General features: G+C 41.6%; 1 long non-coding RNA gene across 1 annotated transcript; it reads right to left on the reverse strand.

The window, feature by feature from the left end:
• Nucleotides 1–3839: 3839 nt before the first annotated feature.
• LOC125634205 (uncharacterized) lies at nt 3840–20841 on the reverse strand. Its single transcript, XR_007355830.2, has 3 exons — nt 20685–20841; nt 6764–6880; nt 3840–3961 (listed from the first exon to the last, which is right to left on the reverse strand). It is a non-coding gene; the product is annotated as an uncharacterized LOC125634205 (long non-coding RNA).
• Between the last annotated feature and the right edge of the window lie 113 nt (nt 20842–20954).

The following is a 20954-nucleotide window of genomic DNA, read 5'->3' on the forward strand; positions in this document are numbered from 1 at the left end:
ATTTTGTTTAAACAGCTAACCAATTAAGCAGCCACTGTGGCCAGCCGGCCCGGAGGTTAACGGTTAAGGCGGGTTAACTGGTAAAACTAATGCTTACCGGTTAACATTTTACATCCCTACTTCAGTAGCAAAGAAAGTGCAATTTGTAACCTGCTGCAAACTGGGGGGGGGGGGAGGAGTCGAGCCCTGTGATTTTGATGGAACTGCAGCAGGTTCTATGGCTCAATGTGTTCGTTACTAAAACATGAGTAGGAGTTGTCCTTGTTGCTGGAGGGGCTTTGTGATTAGGCTTCTTAAATTGATAAACTGCTCAATGATCATTCTATAATAAAATCTCTGTATGATCACAACAACATACATTTTGAGACAATTAACCAAAGGATCCGGGGTTTTGACAGAGGAGTATGATGTGTGTTTGTGTGTGCGCACATTCAGGTTTTTATTCATTAAACATTTTAATTCATGTTTTTAATGCAAATACAGCCATTAGACTATTAGGCATATACTTCCACTACTATCCTCAACAGGATGTTTTCTAGCCTCATTCATTTTTAGGTCTGTGGTTTCAATGAAGGAAGTGCCATTTATTATTGTTGTTTTACCATGCCCAAAAGTATGCTAGCCACTTTGTGGAACCAATAAAAAGAGTCATGGGGTGAAATCCTGGCTCAACTGAAGTTAATGGCCAAACTCCTACGGACTTCAATGGGGCTGGCATTCATTCATAGTCCCTGTTCCTAAGCATCTGTAATCTAATTTTAGATGACGGGATAAGTGAGAGTAACAAATAGTAGGTAAAGGATGGGGAAAGGAATGTTGAGGGTCACAGCAATAAGATCACAGGATTATTCAATTTAGGCACATGCACATATTGATTAATATGCTCAAGGTTGTTGTTGTTCTGGAGCATACACTGAGATACCACCCCCTCTGGAATCTCAGGGAAACGTTGCCGGAGGTCATGGAGTACCTGCACATCAAGTTGCTGACTACCCTGCGCCATGCCAGACTGATGTTGTTCTGGGATTCTCAAGAATGGAAGTCAATAAGCCTTCCAGTGGATACGATCTTCTGATGCTTCAGGCATTTTTCTTTAAAGAAAGAATAAATCCCCTTAATATCTTCTTAAGTCGTCATATTTCCAGGAGTGCATCTCTGCTGATTCACTTGCAGCATCGTTCATCCTGATTTTACAGAGGTGTTTCTTCTTTATGACGACTTCACAAATATTAGTTTCAGTTACCATGCGGTTGGGAGCGGCGGCGACAGGAGCAGCATGCCCGGCTTCCCCTCGCTCTCCGCAGGAGAGGGGCAGGGACTGCCGGGACGCCCCCCTCTTCCTGGGTCTGGCGGGGGTGGGTCCCCCCTTTCCACTCGTGGAGGCGGGGGGTGGGTGGGAAACTGGTCTCTGGGCAGTGCAAGCTCAGAACAGGGGGGAGGGATAACTCAGTGGTTTGAGCATTGGCCTGCTAACCCCAGGGTTGTGAGTTCAATCCTTGAGGGGGCCATTTGGGATCTGGGGCAAAAATTGGGGATTGGTCCTGCTTTGAGCAGGGGGTTGGACTAGATGACCTCCTGAGGTCCCTTCCAACCCTGATATTCTATGATTCTATGAATAAATGAAAAAAGTGTTTAAAAAAATAGTGTTAGATCCACTGGCTGTTGCCAACCTTTGTTCCACTAAGCAAAAATTTGTGTTAAGGAGCTAAATACTGTTGCATTTTATTTTCCTGATTTTAAAACGCATCTTATTGAACAGCACAATACAAAGCTATCAGAGATTGGATATTTAAGTAGCACATGCCTCAGAAAAGATAAGATTAGAGTCACGGTACAAACACTGTACGTTTACAGACTTAAGGTGAGAAGAGAACGAAAAGGCATCTCAGGAAGTCTGTCAAAGGAATTTGAGTTTGACAAAATAATTCAGAGAAATGAAACAGTCACATCAAGCATAGGTCTCTGTAATAGATGAGTACATAGCTTGTACATTTTACTAGATGGCTAGATTTCTTAAACTGGCATCCATCTTTTACTTTTTTATACAGTAACTCCTCACTTAAAGTCATCCTGGTTAACGTTGTTACATTGCTGATCAATTAGAGAACATGATCATTTAAAGTTATGCAATGCTCCCTTATAACACTATTTGATAGCCGCCTGCTTTGTCCACTGCTTGCAGGAAGAGCAGCCCGTTGGAGCTAGCTGGTGGGGGCTTGGAACCAGGGTGGACCGGCAGCCCCCCTATCAGCTCCCTGCTCCCCGAAGTTCCCTGTACAGCAGCCGCCCAGCAGGCTATCAATTGCCAGCAGTTCAGCTGTCCCTCCCCACACTGCCATGTGCTGCTCCTGCCCCTCTGCTCTGGAGCTGCTCCCTGGAGCCTTCTGCTTGCTGTGCAGGGTGGGGGGGGAAGAGGGGGGCTAATGTCAGGGTGTCCCCCTCCCCCCCTGCTCCTGCCCCCCACTTACCCCTTCTCCATACAGAGCAGGGTGGGGATATGACAGGGCTTAGGATGGAGGGAGCTTGCTGGCCGCAGCTGCTGTCTACTTAAGCTTCCTGATCTACTTAAAAAGGCAATGTACTTAGAGTGATGTCAGCATACTTAAAGGGGCAATGCGCATCTCTCTCTCACACACACAGGGTGTGTGTCTGTCTGCCATGCTATCTCCCCTCCCTCCATTCATGCTGCCTTGTGGAGTGTGAGGCTACATTAATAACGATGTGTTAACCCTTGAGGGCTCAGCCGAATGCTAGTTCATTATTTAGCAGGAAGGCATTCCCTGAGAAATATCCCACCCTCTAACTTCACCACCTCAACCAAGCATCACAATCATCATTGCTGTGTACAGTATTAAATTGTTTGTTTAAAAAAAAACTTATACTGTGTGTGTAGATATATATAATATAGTATCTACATATATAATATAGTTTGTCTGGTGAAAAAAACTTCCATGAAACTAACCCCCCCATTTACATTAATTCTTATGGGGAAATTGTATTCGCTTAAAGTCACATTTTTCAGGAACACAACTACAACATTAAGCGAGGAGTATTACGGTATTTTAATTCTTAGTTTATTTATAATCATACAGTAAACTGGTGCAGCTCCATTGACTTCAGCAAAGCTATGCTGATTTCACACTAGCTGAGGAGCGGGACCCCAAGTGGGATCTGGGCCTATAGAAAACTTCACATTTAGTTCCACTGACCACTCAACTGAATTAGGGGAAATTTGACCTTGTTTAAATGTGCATGTTTGGTTTAGTTGTTAAGTATCACACATTCCCCCTTCCATGAACAACAAACACAGTACTGAGCCATCGTATCTAATAGATCACCTAAAGCTTGAGGATGAAGACTCTGGTCAACAGCTCTCTTCCTCAAGCACAATGACACTTTCTACCAGAAGGGTAAAGTTCACCCATGTAGGTGACAGAGCTTTCTTGGGGGGCCAGTCTGAGACTGTGGAACAAATTCTTACTGGAACTAAGGACCCTCACACACTTCACCAGCTTCCATTCCACATACAAGGTACACTTCTTTGACCTTGCCTTCTCCAACATGAACAAATAGCAGTGTGTTTATTTAAAACCAAAAGCCTCTATCAAACCAAACACACACAATTCTCCCCCTAAAAGAGGGGACGAGAAAGAGAGAGAACGAACCACACATGAGAGATGTTAGTCACATTGCTTTATGCGCTGCTGGAAGGCACTCGACCTCATTATGATGAGGGTAGTATAAGAACCTATACAGAATAAAATATATTCTGTTACTGAAGTTTACCAGATCCCAGAAAGAACAAAAACAAGCGTATCATAAGGAAACTTTCCACTGACCTCACTGGGAGCTGGACTGTGCCCTTATTTGGTTTCCTTCCCAACCGGTGAAGAGGGCAAAGACAGCAAGGTATCTTCTCCCAGGAGACTGAAAGCATCATGTCTGCCTCTCCTTCAGAGTTCTGAAGTATATTTAAAAGCTTTTAAATTAAAATTCTCCCATACAACAGTATGTCATTTCCTGCTGAGCCGGGGTAGTTACAGATCCAGGATTAGAGACTCAGCTGGTGTAAACTGGGATAGCTCTATTGAAGTCAATGGAGTTTAGCCAGGTTACATCAGTTGAAGGCCTACCCCATAATGCTGTTCCCAAGTATAAATTTCACTCCACTTCTCGATCCACCACCTCCATTCTCAAGAACCTGTATATTCTAAAAAACAGAAAATACAATAATTTGGGGCATGAACTGTCTTTCAGTATGTGTGTTTACTATGCCTAATATAATGGGGCTCAAATACATGATGACGGGCTGCAGACACTAAGTAAATATTTATTCATGTCTGAATATTGGTGACATCAAAGCAAAATTTTCAGAAGCCTTCATGATCCATTGCTAATTTTGAGTGCTCAGCAGCTGACCTTCCAATGATCTGCTGTACACCATCCATCTATCTCCTCGCTGGTCATCTGCTACTGTAATGACCCACCACCATTGCTTCTGTAATAATTTTCTCAAGGATTTTTTCCATTTCTACACCTAATGTGACCAAAGTACATAAATTTGCATCTGTTGATTTTCAACATCAGGATTTGATTCTCTCCAATAATACTTCTAACATAGGCATTCATCTTTTTTCTATCCAGGAGATACACAAGAATCTTTGCCAGCACCGCATTTCAAAAGCTTCAGTTTTCTTCTCGTCAAAAGCATTAAACTTCCCATGATTCACATCCATAAATTGCTAAGGAAAAAGTTAGGATTTTTTTACTAGTCGCATCTTCGTACATGTCAAAAAGCCACAATTTGTCCACGCTTTCAGGGAGGCCATAGTTGGGCATTACCACAATACAACTAATAAATAATTATATTTGATCAAAGCAATTCCTCCATATGTCATGAGATATTAACCATGGGAATTATTTAAAGTCTGAAAGATGCAATAAATTCACTCAAGTCTCCGTCTCCTTATATATAGAATAATCTGGAGATTAGAAGGGACTCCTAGTGAGTCATTCACCATCCATTCCACTGCTTCACAAAAGCTAAATAAAATTCATATCTCCATCTGGGGTACGCTATATGGTAGGTTCTTGGGAATCAGGGATAACAATTTTATTATTACATTGTAGAACTTTACACTAACTTTTTTATACAGCTATGAGTTGAGCATCTTGAACTTCATGTGATATTATTATTTACTGAGCACAGTCAATGTGCTCTGCAGTGTACGCTCAGATAAGACATGATCTTTGTTTCCAGGAGCTTACAACCTAATTTAGACACTTTAAAAAAAAAATCATTGCTTCATCTAGACTCTTAGAAAGCTGGCTAACTAGCTAAACACTTGCTATTGCAGCCACACCCACATCTCTGATACTTTAGCTAGACCTCTTAAAATCATCACAGTTGCATAAATACAGATATTAGGCATCAGACAATATAAAGCTGTGCACAATTGATATTTGCCCTGTGTTTTTTCTCGACAGAGTGCTAACAAAAATATAGCCTTCCCATTTTTGTCTTGGAGCCAGGGATTGTAAGTCTGTTGAGTGCAACTCTTTCCCTTATCTAAAGCTCTCAGTGATGGTCACTCGGGAACAGATGGGCAATGCCATGTCGGTTCCCAGACAGGAAATAGTGGCCCCAGAGGGAACAAGCAAGAAGGTCTCTGCTTAAATGGATCTGACAGCTTTGCTTAGAGAAAGATGTTTATCCCTGTTTATGAACGTGTCCTTTTTCGCCTTTATAATTCCCATGGTTAGTGGGCTTTTTTTGTTTTGTTTTTAAAACACACAGTGTGTCTAACTGTCTGGGAAGGGAGAATACTAGTCACACACTTTTGAAAGCATTGGGGATGAGTGAGAAACAATTTCATTAAAACAGCTCATTTGCAAAAGGTGTGATTCCTTTCCAAAACATTTCTATTAGCCTTTTTAATGTTTAATGGCCTGATCCATTTCCGACTGGAGCCTTTCCATTGACTTCAGAGGGAGCCAGATCAAGTCCTAATTTAAACAAAGATATTTTTGTATGAACCCTCAAACTGGAAAACTAAAAATGCAAAACAAAAACCACCATCACCAATTTTTCCAGTACTTGAATACAATTTTTAACTGACTGTTATTAGTTTACTAGCCTGCTCCTCCAGATTGATGATCTTTGGTTGCTTTATTTTCTTCTCTGACAGATGATGTGAATCCTCTTATCAAGTAAAAAAATTCTATGGTGGGTTTTTTGTTTTTTTTTTAGCTTTCAGAATTTACATTTGTAATGTCTGGTAGAAGTGACCGAACTTTTAGCCAGAGTTTAATTTTAAAAAGGACATGCAGTATCTTTCTTGAAGATTTTCTTAATCACTTGGATTTATCCCGACTTTTAACTCTAGATAAGAAAATAAGATATCCCATCATGAGGATTTACTGTGGAGTTTTGTGCCAACCAGGAATGGCTCCCAGTATTTTAGTTATTAAAATTACATTTATTGGCAATTAGATCTATTTCCTGTATTAAATGAGGTTTCCACAAACACTTAAAGTCAAGAGAAGTCAAATAAGTAGCATGCCCTTGGAAATATTAAAGAAGTACATGTTTTAAAGAATTGAGTATCTGGGTGAATTGAGTAAAATGTGTGCAAGCATTCATGTTTAATTTCTAACAAATAATAAAATAGTGCAAATCTCTCTCTCTGACAAAAATACTGTCCCATCTTTTGGGAGGCCAGGGAAGATTTAGACTCCAGAACTGGGACTGAGGCGAAATTACCTTTTTCAAGTAACATCTACAGTGCCAGATGGGGACAAAGTGCATATTCCACTGGCACTTCTGCTGGAACAGCTGCCCATCCACTCACTCACTGCTCTCCCAGCCACCATGTGGATCCTGAATGAATAGAAAGACATCAGCAGGGTCAGGGAGAAGGTATCACAGATACCATTTAATCCCATCCCCCTTCCAGGCAGAGATGAGGAGGGTTCCTTCCACCATGCAAACATTGGAGCAACGGAGGTGGGTGAAATTATTCAGCCCTGTGCATGGACTTCAGGATTCGTCCCATATTAAACCAAGCTGGGCTCACACTGAAATTCAGATCTGCTTCCAGATTTTGCAAACAGCCAACACGATAGGTGGTTTTGGATCCAGGGCTTCGGTTTGGGCCTAATCTCTAATATTAAAGGAAAAACAAGAAAAAGTTAAAAATCAGAAGTAAAGCAGAGCAGGCAGCACAGTAGTTCTGTGACCCCATGTGCCAGGTCGCAATGCCACTCACTCAAATTTGGAGTGTAGGATTTCATGAGCCAGGGGTTTCAGGCTGTTGGGAGAGGGGCACCTCAGAAAGGAAAAGGAGGATCAAGCAGGAAGAAGAGGGGGCAAATCTATGCCCTCTACTTTAAATGTGCTCCACAGCTCCAAACTATGAATTAGAAGGAAAAAATAAAAATAGATTCCAGAATCCACAGGGCCTATCTAGACCCACTCACCTTCCAACCTAATCCAGTCTTGCCCAGTCATGAAAGAGTCATGTCAGTCTGACTGGCCTATACACTATATTACACACCCAAAAACTGGGATAAAAGATTATTATTAAAGTTGCAAAGTAAAGCACTCAAAAGTTAAATGCCATAATTAAGGTTTCCTTAATTTTTTGTGTATAAATCAGAGATTATAAAATGAGTGCGCAAACCCATAATAATTCTAGATCTGCTGCATACAAACATCCACTATACAGCGTATTAATTAATATCTGCACTTACTGGATAGTTACACGGATAAAGAAAATGATGTGATGTACATATACAGTGCTTTGTTCATTCATAGAATATCAGTTATATTCTATAACTATTATTTGTATTATGGTACATAAGAACAGCCATACTGGGTCAGACCAATGGTCCATCTAGCCCAGTATTCTGTCTTCTGACAGTGACCGGTGCTAGATGCTTCAGACAGAGTGAACAGACCAGGGTAACTGAGTGATCTACCAAGGTTGTGTAGTCAGAGGTTTTAGGTACACCCAGAGCATGGGATTGCATCCCTGACAATCTTGGCTCGTAGCCATTGAAGGACCTATTCTCCAGGAATTTATCTAATTCTTTTTTGAACCCAGTTATATTTTTGGCCTTCATAACCTCCCATGGCAATGAGTTCCACATGTTGACTGTGCACTGTGTGAAGAATAGTTGCTTTTGTTTGTTTTAAACATGCTGCCTATTAATTTCATTGGGTGAAATTCCCTAGTTCTTGTGTTATGGGGGAGGACAGTAAATAAAAACTTCCATCTTCACTTTCTCCACACCAGTCATGATTTTATAGAACACCCTCCTTAGTTGTCTCTCTTCTAAAATGACCAGTCCCAGTCTTTTTAATCTCTCCTCATACGGAAGCTGTTCTATAACCCCTAATCATTTTTGTTGTCCTTCTCTGTACCTTTTCCATTTCTAAAAAAAAAAAAAAATCTTTTTAGAGATGAGGCAACCAGGACTGGATGCAGTATTCAAGGTATGGTTATGCCATGGATTTATAAAATGACATGATGATATTTTCTGTTTTATTATCTATCACTTTCATAACGGTTCCTAACATTCTGTTAGTTTTGTTGACTGCCACTGCACACAGAGCAGGTATTTTCAGGGAACTCTCCATAGCAACTCCAAGGTCTTTCTTAAAAAGAAAAGGAGGACTTGTGGCACCTTAGAGACTAAGCTACAGCTCACGAAAGCTTCTACTCAAATAAATGGGTTAGTCTCGAAGGTGCCACAAGTCCTCCTTTTCTTTTTGCGGATACCGACTAACACGGCTGCTACTCTGAAATCTAAGATCTTTCTTGTGTGCTAACAGACAATTTAGACACCATCATTTTGTACGTATAGTTGGGATTATTTTTTCCAATGTGCATTACTTTCCACTTATCTACAATGAATTTCACCCAGCTTTGTGAGATCCCTTTTTAACTCTTCAGAGTCAGATTTTGACTCAACTATCTTGAGTAATTTTGTATCATCTTCAAATTTTGCCACGTTCACTTTTGACCCCTTTTTTCCAGATCATTTATGAATATGTTGAACAGCACGTCCCAGTACAGATACTATTAAGCTTTCTCCATTGTGAAAGCTAATAATTTATTCTCACCCTTTGTCTCCTATCTATCTTTTAGCCCAGTAACTGATCTCAGGGCAACTTTCCTCTTATCCCATGACTGATTACTTTGCTTAAGAGCCTATGTGAGGAACCTTGTCAAATGCTTTCTGAAAACCCAAGTGTACTACATCAACTGGAACACCCTTGTCCGCATGCTTGTTGACTCTCTCAAAGAATTCTAATACATTGTTGATAGATTTCTAATAGGCGGCCCTTTACAAAAGCCATGTTGACTTTTCCCGAGTATGTCGTGTTCATCTGTGTCTGATAATTTTGTTCTTTACTCCAGTTTTAACCAATTTGCCTGGGACTGAAGTTAATCTTACTGGCCTATAATTGCCAGGATCTCCTCTGGAGCCTTTTTAAAAAATAGGCATTACATTAACTACCCTCCAGTCATCTGATACAGAGGCCCATTTAAGCAATAGTTTACATACCACAGCTGTTAGTTCTGCAATTTCATATTTGAATTCCTTCAGAACTCTTGTGTGAATACTGTCTGGTTCTGGTGACTCAATAACTGTTTAATTTATCAGTTTATTCCAAAATCTCTTCTATTGAAACCTCTGTCTGGGACAGTTCCCCAGATCCGTCACATAAAAAGAATGGCTCAAGGGATTCCCCCTCACATTCCCTGCAGTAAAGATTAATGCAAAGAATTCATGTCGCTTCTCCACAACAGCCTTGTCTGTCTTGAGGGCTCCTGCAATACCTTGGTCATCCAGCAGCCCCACTGACTATTTTGCAGTCTTTCTGCTTCTGATGTCCGTTAAAAAGTGTTGCTGTTAGTTTTTGTGCCCTTAGCCACTTGCTCCTCAAATTTATTTTTGGCCTGCCTTATTATATGTTTACATTTGACTTGCCAGAGTTTATGCTCCTATCTTCCTCATTATGATTTGACTTCCGTTGTTAAAGGATGCTTTTTTGACTCTAGCTACCTCTTTTATTCTGCTGCTTAGCCATGGTGCCTTTTTTATTTTAAAATGTGGAGTATATATTTAGTTTGAGCCTCTACTTTCTTTCACATAGTGCCACTCCTCCACAGCACAACCTACTCTGTCATGCCTATATATTTTGTACCCCAGTGTTACTGCATCCCATTCATGATATCCTCATTCAATGATGCCTATCAATATAATCATTTTAATGCCAGGCACTCTAGTTCACCTGCCTTAGTGTTTAGACTGCAAGTATTGTGTATAAGCTTTTGTACATTTTTGTCAATATTCACATGTTCTTTTAAAAATGGAACTCTTATGTTTTACCTTTCCTCACAAGTGCCTACCTGTACTTTACCAACTTCTTTCCTGTCCTCTTTACTAGCATATAGAGTTCCCCCCTCAATAAATTCATCCCTATAGGATATGTCTGCCCAAACTCTGCTTCTCTGCACCTGTCAGCTTTCCCCCAGCCCTTAGTTTAAAAACTCCTCTATGACTGGTTTAATTTTACATGTCAGCAGTCTGCTTCCTTTTTGGTTTAGGTGGAGCCCATCCTTCCTGTACAGGCTCCTCCTTTCCCAAAAGGTTCCCCAGTTACTACTAAGCCTAAGAACTTCCTCCCCTACACACTTTGTCTCATCAACACATTGAGACCCTGCAGTTCTGCCTGTCCTCCTGACCTTGCACATGGAACTGGAAACATTTCAGAGAAGCACCTTGAGGTCCCTACTGAGATAAAGGCCCCATTCTGCCAGGCACTGTACATGCGAAAAACTAGGAGGCAGTCTATCCTCAAAGAGCTCACAGTCTAAACAGAAAGACTGGGAGAAAGGAAGTATTATTCTCCCCAATTTACAAATGGGGCACTGACATTTAGTGACTTACCCAAGGTCACGCAGAAAGTCTGTGGCTGAGCCAGGATCTGAATCTAGATCTCCTGAGTTCCAGTGCAGTGTATTAACCTTTTTCCTCCCATTTACAACATTTCTTTAAAATTATTTTAAAGCTAAAAGCACACACTCGCTATAGTGACTATTTATATGCAGTTTCAAAGATGAAGCCAGCCCTTCCTTGTACAAGTAGTCCCCACTGATTTTAGTGGGACATGAGTGTGGTCAATCATGCAATGGTTTGCAGGACCACGTCCCCAACTGTGACAACGCAAACTGTTTGAGTGCAAAGAAAGCCTTGTAAAATGTTTAAAGTGTGAAAAAAGCAGCTGATGTGGTATGCCTACGCTGTTCATAATCCCACTTGAATTATTTCTTTGTTTCCTTGTGCTCCTCCTGACTGACTGTTGTCTCATCTTATACACAGATTGTAAGCTCTTTGGAGCAGGGATGTCTCTGTTATATCTCTGTAGAATGCCTAGCACAATGGAACCCTGACCTCAGATGCTACTGCAACACAAATAAAAAAATGCATATTCCCTGCACATTCTGACAACTTGTGGATTTGCATAGAGTTAAGGTAATGTAGTACCATGCCTCAGTTCTGGAGTCCAAATCATTCAGGCCCTCAGAAAAGATGGAACAATATTTGCATGTTTGTCTTATGACTTACATATTCATACACGACAGCTGCATAAGGGCTCTGTGAAAGCTTGTCTCTCTCACCAATGGAAGATGGTTCAATAAAAGATATTACCTCTCCCATCTTGTCTCTAGAATCCTGGAACCAGCACAGCTACAATAATGCATACATATTCTCACACACTCACAAAACTCTTGTGATTAGGGTAGGGATTAAAATTGAATCTGGATATAAACTGTGCTCAATTTTGCAGACTCATAACCTGACTGATGTTGCTAAACCAAACCTTAATTGCTTCAGTTTGTCCAGGACAGAAACTGGAGACACTCAAAAACTTTTATCTGAATGCAAACTTTGATGGTTTGGCTTAAATTGTAACTGATTTTGTTTACAAAATCTCACACCTGATCAACTAAATCTGCAAAACCAAAAATTGGCTCTCACTTCATCTTCACTAAAAAATGGCCAAAAATAATTCTATCAAGCTTTCCTGAAAAATCCACTTTTGGGCTGAAAATCCAGCTGAAAGGTTAGTTTCCCTCTTTCCCCAAAGTTATATGCATCTAAAAATAGGGATTTATTGTACAAAATTCCTTAGCCATAACTCCAGTCCTGCAGTAATGACATTACAATAACGCAGGGACCAGATTTAATTTTCAAAACTTTTAAAGAATTTTTAAAATGATAAAACTATTTCAGTGCAATGAATTAATTGAGTTACTCTAGATTTATACAAGTGTAACAGAGCAGTTGTTAAAACTGAATAAGATCTTATGATGCTTTAACCTCTAAATAACTGTTTAATAGCTTCAGTTATTTTAGCCCGTGTTTTTATAGAGATCATTTATTATAAACATCAGTTCTTACATACGAGTTAAAATATCATACCACCCAATGTGATTTCTTAAAAAAAAAAAACACACAAAAAACAAAACAAAAAAAAAACCACACCTAATGCCAGATCAGAGGAATGTAGTCACTGTACAATTAATATTGACATCAGTCTATATATTGCAGCCATGGAACATTCCTTTCAAATTGCCACTTCTATTTGGGCCAGTATTAAATTGATTGCTAACTACCCAAGGGGGAGAAGGCAAGGAGAGAGAGAGAGAGAGAGAGATTTCGCTAAATGAGGGAGGCGGGGGTGTATAGGAAACGGATACTATACCTTTAATAGCTTGTGAAGCATCAAGTGGTACTCTGTATTTATAACCCTGCTACAGAAGTAGTATATGTAGCTATTTGTTGTATCTAATTAGTAAACATGATTATTTGGACCTCACTGTGCCTATGTTGTTCCTTCATATTAGGTTTATTATCCAAAGAGCCAAAAATACAGGAGTCTTTCCATTGGCTTCAATGGGTTGTGACTAAGGCCTGTGGTAAGTACATCGAATGTTGTGAAATATAGTCACGGTGATTATGAAAAGTTGTGCGCAAACACAAGCAAACCCAACTACAATGTTGTATTTAATCTCAGAAAACAGGAACACAACCTTTACCGTTCCACTGCTTCTAATCTCTGTAACATCCAACTTTGCAACAGTTGGAGGGTGAGAAACATTCTCCTTTTGAGGCTTTTAAAGCAAAGCAGCAGGAGCCATTACCCTGGATCAGTTTCCCTTCCCATCTACCGTGAGGCTGATCCAACTTTCATTGAAGTTATTGGAAAGATTCCCATTGACTTGAAAGGGAGATGGATTGGGGCCCCTGGGCCGAAATCCAAGTGCATTCCCATTCAAGCAGTGTTTCTGGTCTCCAGCAGCCTGGAACTTGGAACTCCCAATTCATTTCCAAACCTAGGGGCTCAAGCAAAAGGAGTGCAAAGTGCCAGAGCCATGCCAATGTATCAGCTAGAATCATTGTGTGTGCAAGAGTTAATTATATTAATTTGGGTGCCCTGCTTTAAGGGATTCAGCTACAGCAGCAAGCAAGAGAAAATGAGTGTAGGTTGATAGGGAGAACTGCAATTATGCAAGGCTGTGAGAAATCTGGGGTTGGCTAGAAATAGTTAGATGACATAATCCTCCTGGATCTGTGAAAAGACTGCAAGGACCTGCTACAACCTTTGAAAAATGACTTGGTCGAGTTGCTCCTGGATTTGCAGTGTATGGCTGCCCGGGCGTACTGCTATGTGTAACACAAACAAACCCCCCTCCAGCAGCATGTTTATCTCGTGGCACAGAATGCCATATGCCCACAGATCAAAGACTGTGGGAACAGATGCTGTTAGCAGAGCAGCAGCTGCACTCAGATCCTGTCCACACCCTTCCTGTTTGCAGTGGCCTACCCTGGGGCTATTATGTTCCCAACAGGGCAATGATTATCCCCCCTCCGTTCCCTCCTTCCCAGCCGCCGCTGCCATTCTCTAGGGAGGGTGTACCAGCACTTGCCTTGCCGCCTGCTTTCAATTGCTCATTGTTTCTTTCGTAAGGTGCAGATAGTGGGCTAGACACTCCTTGGCTGGTTTTCTGATAAGGCTCTAGAAAGTGTTCTCATTTATTATACAGAAGCTTGTTGGGAAGAATGAGCCAAAATGCTAACAAAATAGGGCTGGTGTTTTTAAATTTAAAGGAAGGAGCTCTTGTCTTTCCAGACTTGAAAACCAAGAGTCAGTGGGCCAGATTCTGATTTCCTCACCACTGATGTACATCTAGAGTAACTCCACTACAATTTGTAAAGTTACTGCATGTGTGCTCCAGTGGAAGAGAGATCAGATTCTGGCTCACTGCATAAAAAAGTCTCTTCTTCACTGTCCCACAATTCAAGACGTTTCTTAAATCATTTATAACATGATTGGTCTAAGCACTAGCAAATGATATAACGAATAATCATACAGTGACAGGGAAAGGAACTAATGGAAAGACTCCCATTGAGTTTAATGGGCATTGGATGCTCTAACTGCAGAGCTGGTTGTAAAAGGGATCCCTTTTCTGCCCGCTCTATCTAATAGGTCTCTATCTGTGAGACACCTGGAACCAATTCAAGGTACCAAGAAGAAATGCTCCTGATTCTGCTCTCACTTATATCAGGGAGAATCATGAGTAATGCCACTGAGGTCAATACAGGGGTTTACTCTAAGTAAAATCAGTCCTCAAAAATCTGTTATTCAGATTTCCATTGTTTTAAGGCAAGAAGGGTCTTCCTGGCAAGGATGCTTTGGCAGTATCTAGAGTAAGACATGAGTTCTACTGAAGGCAGGGAGTTCCCCATCCCTCCTTTAGTTTGAGCACAGATTACTTTGGAAGAGTCATTGTTTTCTATTACTTAAGTAGTAATTTGAAAAAGCCATCTCTTACAGCTTGTGTTTGTGTGTTGCACAACAAAACTAACACTTTTGGTATCATGTACAGTCACAACTGGGACAGAGATGACAAGGTACCATTACGCAAAAAATGTAACTCATAGGAATCTGCGTCAGATCCTCAGCTGGTCTAACTTGGCTTAACCAGGCCAGGATTTGTTTATTTTAATAATGTTTCATATATTAATGACTGGGGGGAAAAGAGTGAACAACCAGATGGCAAAACCTGTCTTTAATATAAAATTTAGTTTAGTCCGGACTGAGAAAGATTGTGAGGAACTTCAGAGGGATCTAACCAAGGTAAATAAATAGGCAACATGATGGCAGAGAAGATTCAGTGTTAACAAACTCAAGCTAATCCACCGTGGCAGGGATAATCCAATCTATTTATAAACAGTGCTGGGTTCCGAATAACCGGGGGAGGAGAGGACGATAAGACCCATGTTATTAGAGAACTCTGTGCAGAATTTTCTGCACAATAGTGTTGTGACCACCAAAAAAGTAAATAAAATATTAGTTTGATAAAGAATGGAATAAAAATGGCATATTTTCAGTATGAGTTTTGTAAATTAATGATCTGGAAAAAAGGGGGAAACACTGAGGTGGCAAAACTTGCAGATGATACAAAACTACTCAAGACAGTTAAGTCCAAAGCAACTGCGAAGAGTTACAAAGTGACCTCTCAAAGCCGGATGACTGGGCAACAAAATGGCAGATGAAATTCAATGTTGATAAATGCAAAGTAATGCGCATTGGAAAACAATCCCAACTATACCTATAAAATGATCGGGTCTAAATTAGCTGTTACCACTCATGAAAGATCTTGACATCATTGTGGATAGTTCTCGGGAAAACATCCACTCAATGTGCAGCGGCAGTCAAAAACAAGCAAAACAGAATGTTGGGAATCATTAAGAAGGATAGATAATAAGACAGAAAATACATTGCCTCTATATAAATCCATGGTATGCCCACACCTTGAATACTGCATGAAGATGTGGTTGCCCCATCTCAAAAAAGATATATTGGACTTGGAAAAGGTTCAAAAAAAGGGCAACAAAAATTATTAGGGGTACGCAGTGGCTGCCATATGAGGAGAGATTAATAAAACTGGCACTTTTCAGCTTGGAAAAAGAAGAAAGACATGGGGACATGATTGAGGTCTATAAAATCATGACTGGTATGGAGATGGTACGGTATGTCTTCTTGTGTATCCCTTCCCTAACTGTTTCCAATATTGTTCACTTTTTTGGCTGCCACTGCACATTAAGCAGATGTTTTCAGAGAACTATTCATAATGACTCCAAGATCTTGTTCTTCAGTGGTAACAGCTAAATTAGACCTCTTCGTTTTGTATGTATAGTTAGGATTGTTTTCCCAGGTGCATTAATCAACACTAAATTTCATCTGCCATTGTGTTGCCCTAGTAACCCAGTTTTGAGAGATCCCTTTGCAACTCTTCCCAGTCAGCTTTGGTCTTAACTATCTTGAGTAATTTAGTATCGTCTGCAAACTTTGCCACCTGTTTACCCCTTTTTCCAGATCATTAATTTACATAACTCATACTGAAATGATACCATTTTTATTCCATTCCTTATATCAAACTAATATTTTATTTACTTTTTTGACGGTCACCACACCATTGTGCGGAATTTTCTGCACAGAGTTGTCTCTAATAATATGGGTCTCCTCCTCCCGCGCCTGAGTTATTTGGAACCCAGCACTGTTTATAACTAGATACCTTTATAAAGTTTTAGTTTAATTAGTTTGGACAGAAGAGAAATAAGTGATAGGATACAAGCACACAAGATAATAGATGACCTAGAGAAGGAAGATTGGCCACTTTTATTCACCCTTGTCATACAAGGAAAAGAGGACATTCAGTAAAATTGAAGGGCAATCATTTGAAAATGTTAAAAATAATATTTTTTCTTTCCAAAGTTACCCTATGGCACTCACTGCCACAAGACAGCCTTTATATGGGTGACAGGTTTCAGAGTAACAGCCATGTTAGTCTGTATTCGCAAAAAGAAAAAGGAGTACTTGTGGCACCTTAGAGACTAACCAATTTATTTGAGCATAAGCTTTTGTGAGCTACAGCTCACTTCATCGGATGCATACTGTGGAAACTGCAGAAGACACTATATACACAGAGACCATGAAACAATACCTCCTCCCACCCCACTCTCCTGCTGGTAATAGCTTATCTAAAGTGATCACTCTCCTTACAATGTGTATGATAATCAAGGTGGGCCATTTCCAGCATAAATCCAAGTTTAACCAGAACGTCTGGGGGGGGGAGGGTAGGAAAAAACAAGGGGAAATAGGCTACCTTGCATAATGACTTAGCCACTCCCAATCTCTATTTAAGCCTAAATTAATAGTATCCAATTTGCAAATGAATTCCAATTCAGCACTTTCTCGCTGGAGTCTGGATTTAAAAAGTTTTTTTGTTGTAAGATAGTGACCTTCATGTCTGTAATTGCGTGACCAGAGAGATTGAAGTGTTCTCCGACTGGTTTATGAATGTTATAATTCTTGACATCTGATTTGTATCCATTTATTCTTTTGCGTAGAGACTGTCCAGTTTGACCAACATACATGGCAGAGGGGCATTGCTGGCACATGATGGCATATATCACACTGGTGGATGTGCAGGTGAACGAGCCTCTGATAGTGTGGCTGATGTTATTAGGCCCTGTGATGGTGTCCCCTGAATAGATATGTGGGCACAGTTGGCAACGGGCTTTGTTGCAAGGATAGGTTCCTGGGTTAGTGGTTCTGTTGTGTGGTATGTGGTTGCTGGTGAGTATTTGCTTCAGGTTGGGGGGCTGTCTGTAGGCAAGGACTGGCCTGTCTCCCAGGATTTGTGAGAGTGTTGGGTCATCCTTCAGGATAGGTTGTAGATCTTTAATAATGCGTTGGAGGGGTTTTAGTTGGGGGCTGAAGGTGACGGCTAGTGGCGTTCTGTTATTTTCTTTATTAGGCCGGTCCTGTAGTAGGTGACTTCTGGGAAGTCTTCTGGCTCTATCAATCTGTTTCTTCACTTCCGCAGGTGGGTATTGTAGTTGTAAGAAAGCTTGATAGAGAGCTCGTAGGTGTTTGTCTCTGTCTGAGGGGTTGGAGCAAATGCGGTTGTATCGCAGAGCTTGGCTGTAGACGATGGATCGTATGGTGTGGTCAGGGTGAAAGCTGGAAGCATGTAGGTAGGAATAGCGGTCAGTAGGTTTCCAGTATAGGGTGGTGTTTATGTGACCATTGTTTATTAGCACTGTAGTGTCCAGGAAGTGGATCTCTTGTGTGGACTGGACCAGGCTGAGGTTGATGGTGGGATGGAAATTTTTGAAATCATGGTGGAATTCCTCAAGGGCTTCTTTTCCATGGGTCCAGATGATGAAGATGTCATCAATATAGCGCAAGTAGAGTAGGGGCGTTAGGGGACGAGAGTTGAGGAAGCGTTGTTCTAAAATCAGCCATAAAAATGTTGGCAGACTGTGGGGCCATGCGGGTACCCATAGCAGTCCCGCTGATTTGAAGGTATACATTGTCCCCAAATGTAAAATAGTTATGGGTAAGGACAAAGTCACAAAGTTCAGCCACCAGGTTTGCCATGACATTATCGGGGATAGTGTTCTTGACGGCTTGTAGTCCATCTTTGTGTGGAATGTTGGTGTAGAGGGCTTCTACATCCATAGTGGCCAGGATGGTGTTATCAGGAAGATCACCGATGGATTGTAGTTTCCTCAGGAAGTCAGTGGTGTCTCGAAGGTAGCTGGGAGTGCTGGTAGCGTAGGGCCTGAGGAGGGAGTCTACATAGCCAGACAATCCTGCTGTCAGGGTACCAATGCCTGAGATGATGGGGCGCCCAGGATTTCCAGGTTTATGGATCTTGGGTAGTAGATAGAATATCCCAGGTTGGGGTTCCAGTGGTGTGTCTGTGCGGATTTGATCTTGTGCTTTTTCAGGAAGTTTCTTGAGCAAATGCTGTAGTTGCTTTTGGTAACTCTCAGTGGGATCATAGGGTAATGGCTTGTAGAAAGTGGTGTTGGAGAGCTGCCGAGCAGCCTCTTGTTCATATTCTGACCTATTCATGACGACAACAGCACCTCCTTTGTCAGCCTTTTTGATTATGATGTCAGAGTTGTTTCTGAGGCTGGGGATGGCATTGTGTTCTGCACGGCTGAGGTTATGGGGCAAGTGATGCTGCTTTTCCACAATTTCAGCCCGTGCACGTCGGCGGAATCACTCTATGTAGAAGTCCAGTCTGCTGTTTCGACCTTCAGGAGGAATCCACCTAGAATCCTTCTTTTTGTAATGTTGGTAGGGAGGCCTCTGTGGATTAGTATGTTGTTCAGAGGTATTTTGGAAATATTCCTTGAGTCGGAGACGTCGAAAATAGGATTCAAAGTCACCACAGAACTGTATCATGTTCGTGGGGGTGGAGAGGCAGGAGGAGAGGCCCCGAGATAGGACAGCTGCTTCTGCTTCCCAGAAGTCACCTACTACAGGACAGGACTAACAAAGAAAATAACAGAACACCTTCAGCCCCCAACTAAAACCCCTCCAATGCATTATTAAGGATCTACAACCTATCCTGAAGGATGACCCAACACTCTCACAAATCTTGGGAGACAGGCCAGTCCTTGCCTACAGACAGCCCCCCAACCTGAAGCAAATACTCACCAGCAACCACATACCACACAACAGAACCACTAACCCAGGAACCTATCCTTGCAACAAAGCCCGTTGCCAACTGTGCCCACATATCTATTCAGGGGACACCATCACAGGGCCTAATAACATCAGCCACACTATCAGAGGCTCGTTCACCTGCACATCCACCAGTGTGATATATGCCATCATGTGCCAGCAATGCCCCTCTGCCATGTATGTTGGTCAAACTGGACAGTCTCTACGCAAAAGAATAAATGGATACAAATCAGATGTCAAGAATTATAACATTCATAAACCAGTCGGAGAACACTTCAATCTCTCTGGTCACGCAATTACAGACATGAAGGTCACTATCTTACAACAAAAAAACTTTTTAAATCCAGACTCCAGCGAGAAAGTGCTGAATTGGAATTCATTTGCAAATTGGATACTATTAATTTAGGCTTAAATAGAGACTGGGAGTGGCTAAGTCATTATGCAAGGTAACCTATTTCCCCTTGTTTTTTCCTACCCCCCCCCCCCAGACGTTCTGGTTAAACTTGGATTTATGCTGGAAATGGCCCACCTTGATTATCATACACATTGTAAGGAGAGTAGTCGCTTTGGATAAGCTATTACCACCAGGAGAGTGGGGTGGGAGGAGGTATTGTTTCTTGGTCTCCGTGTACATAATGTCTTCCGCAGTTTCCACAGTATGCATCCGATGAAGTGAGCTGTAGCTCACGAAAGCTTATGCTCAAATAAATTGGTTAGTCTCTAAGGTGCCACAAGTACTCCTTTTCTTTTTATATGGATGACAGCTTCCAGAGTTACAGTAGATGAAATGTTTTTAAAGGGATATAAAGCCTCATGTTTCAGGACATAAATCAACCACCGAATGATGGAGATTAGGAGTAACACTTCCATCGTGGATTGGTTACTCCATAATATTCATTATGGGGGTTTCCCCCACCCTGCCTAGCTTTCTTCTAAAGCATCTGGTACTGGCCTACCACCAGAGCCCCCAGTCCTCTGCTCTAGTCTACTCTAGTCTACCAATTCTGCTCTCATGTGCCGAGTACTACACCTTTCATAATGCATGTTCTAGCCATACCTCAACATCACAATTCCAGAGATTCCTTCCTCAGTACAGGAGTTTCCAGCTACACTGGCACCTAGAACAGGGGTGGGCAAACTGTGCTCTGCGGGCCGGACGCGGCCAAGGGAACTGCCCCCGCCACGGGCTCCGCGCCGCCCCGGGAACCGGCCGCACCGCGTCCCTGCCGCCCCTGGGGGGGCGGGGGCAGAGAGCGCCACACGCCGCTCTTGCCTGCGGGTACCGCCCCCAAAGCTCCCATTGGCCAGGAATGGGGTACCGCGGCCA

Source organism: Caretta caretta, chromosome 3 (assembly GCF_965140235.1).
Source record: "Caretta caretta isolate rCarCar2 chromosome 3, rCarCar1.hap1, whole genome shotgun sequence".
Lineage (NCBI taxonomy): Eukaryota > Metazoa > Chordata > Testudines > Cheloniidae > Caretta > Caretta caretta.